Source organism: Haliotis cracherodii, unplaced genomic scaffold (genome assembly GCF_022045235.1).
Source record: "Haliotis cracherodii isolate W230 unplaced genomic scaffold, xgHalCrac1.p SCAF_12, whole genome shotgun sequence".
NCBI lineage: Eukaryota > Metazoa > Mollusca > Gastropoda > Lepetellida > Haliotidae > Haliotis > Haliotis cracherodii.
Window position 1 is genome coordinate 16,578,258 of NW_027266267.1, and position 2,604 is coordinate 16,580,861.

Consider the following 2,604-nt stretch of genomic DNA (forward strand, 5'->3'; position numbering starts at 1 on the left):
TTTCAACTCATCAACATGGAAAAATATATATTCACAATCCTTGTCATATAGCCAAACTATTGCTGGATGCAGTGTTAAATAAATGATTTGGCTTTAACACTGCTTTGAACAGTATTCCAGATATATCACCGCTTGTTAGTTTGATGTGGGAAGAAAGTCCTAAGTGATGCAGGTCTTTGATGAATCCCACGAGTATGTGTATAATGCTGACAAACCTAGCAACATAATCGGGGAGAACCAGGATTTGAACCCATGACTATAGGTTTCTGCTAAGCCCAAGAGATGCAACTCTGCACAGAAAATTGTAGTGCCTTAGATAATAGGACATCCGTGCCTACAGCGATAAGGAACAAACTGAAGACATATTTGCAAAATAACCATATGAACCAAACAGAATAATTTCAAAATATTTACCACTCACTGTTGCTCTTCTATGGTCTTTCTTTGCATTGATGCTGCACGGATGACTGTCTCTTTTATTCATCCGGACATTCTACAAACATAAGTAGCATTCACATCACAGAAATGTCCAAACTGTACATGTTGTACATTTGATTCAAATGAAAAGACCCCGGTTGTGATTCTGACTTAGAACGACCCTAATCATAATAATTCATGTCAAACATTCAGAGATGACATTTATCCCCATATTTAACAAATGTTAAAACAATATTTTGACAACAAAGTCAGGGTCATTCAACACATACATTACATAGACAATGCAGAGAGATCATCACCGAGGTGAATATCATTCCATGAATTATTGCCACATTTTCTTGAAATGCAGATTAATGCAATGCAGTATTTACTTTTATTTCTAGGCTATTTGTTTGGCTTTTCCATGGCACTGTTTTGACAGAGATCTAACCTTGATATGACACTTTGTTCAGAAATGATATAAATAAGAGAATACTTTATTATTCCAGAGAAAATTTGGGTTATATTGTAAAAGCACAGAGAAACAAGTATAAGATTCATGATTTAAGTTAAATACACTCGACCCGTGAAGATTCCGGGGTAGACTAGATCTTCAGCAACCCATGCTTGCCGTAAAAGGCCATTATGCTTGTCGTAAAAGGCGACTAACGGGATCGGGTGGTCAGACTCTCTGACTTGGTCGATCTAAATTCCGTGGCTCGATGCTCATGATATGAATCACTGGATTGTCTGGTCCAGACTCATTTATTTACAGACCGCCGTCATATAGCTGAGTGCGGCGTTAAACAACAAACCAACCTAAATACACTCATACATACACACACAAACACAACATCCAAACACCAGGGTTAGAAATTGGCACTAGTCATTTTGACATTTTAAAGGTTTTGCTATATCATTTTAGGACCAGTGGACTGAAAGTGTTAGTTTCTACCGCTGCAAACACTAATCAACTAATGAATTGAGTGGTCAGACTAGGTTGTCATCATACTCTGAGGGCATGGATCTTTGCTGAAAATAACAATCACTAGATTGCCTGGTCCATGTTCAATTATTTACAGGCTGCCATCACAGAGCTGGACTATTGTGAGTGTGATGTTTCACATTACATTGAAATATACCATGATGAATACATGTAGTTTGTATTTATCACAAACAAAAATACTCACTCAATACTTGGTATCCTCCCTGAGGATGTCTGTGAACCTGCCCACAAACCCTGAACATGCTGAAACAGAAAACAACTAACTTGTCTTTATCCTTTCAATGTTTCAGTGTGAATTTGTTAAAGATTGATAAGCTGTCATTATTCATTGTAATCCATATCTCACTTTCAGGTGGTTCAGGTGGCAACACATGATTGGAATTGAATGCCACGTTTTGTTTGACATGCACTTTGCCAGATTTATACCCTTGGTAACTAACCCTCATCATCAAATCCCAGCGTTATGTTAAGAATAAGGACACGACCCTTAAAAGTCCTGCACCTGTAGCTCTTATGCAATCCCAAATAGAAATACCATGTCACAACAAACACTTGATTATAATAATAACAAAGGGTTTCCGAAAACAACAAAACTAAAAGGCCCTTGACGTTTACAGTAGTAACATGGAGATCAGGAAAATATCTAAATCAATCCATTCCATAAGATCTCTGTATAGAAATCATGGAACATTATGTCTCGAAGCCCTGCTACGTACCTGGCATCTGCAAGCTGCTCTTCCTTCCTTCGGCTGTCAATCGAGTTTTCGAAATACTTGACGTCCTCGTTGTGGATGGCCCAGGTGGATTTCGACCGGGATTTCCGAGTTAGAGGTGATTGAGAACAATGTATCGATACACGAGGTAAGCATATCGCAATCAAGCATCACGGTGTACATCGATTACACGAGGTTTGAGTGTTTGTTTACATTTGTGTTCCAAAATGGCACCCTCGGCCATACAGGAAATTATGGGTAGACTTGCTTGTCCCGGAATAACACGAGTTGGTCACGAATGACGAGCGGTCATTTCTGCAGCAGTTACGGAAAGAGACGAAGTTCGCCGATTACAGTTCATACGGGCATATTGGGAGCCGCGGGGATTTCGACAGTGTGTATTAGGAAGTATACCTATGTGGTGTATGGAATATGCGTTTGCCTACCATGCCAGGCAGTGTGACAAGG

At 39.3% G+C, this 2,604-nt stretch overlaps 1 long non-coding RNA gene across 1 annotated transcript; it reads right to left on the bottom strand.

The window, feature by feature from the left end:
• Positions 1–418: 418 nt before the first annotated feature.
• On the bottom strand, positions 419–2,263 carry LOC139457593 (uncharacterized). Its single transcript, XR_011652607.1, has 3 exons — positions 2,140–2,263; positions 1,608–1,666; positions 419–493 (listed from the first exon to the last, which is right to left on the bottom strand). It is a non-coding gene; the product is annotated as an uncharacterized lncRNA (long non-coding RNA).
• Between the last annotated feature and the right edge of the window lie 341 nt (positions 2,264–2,604).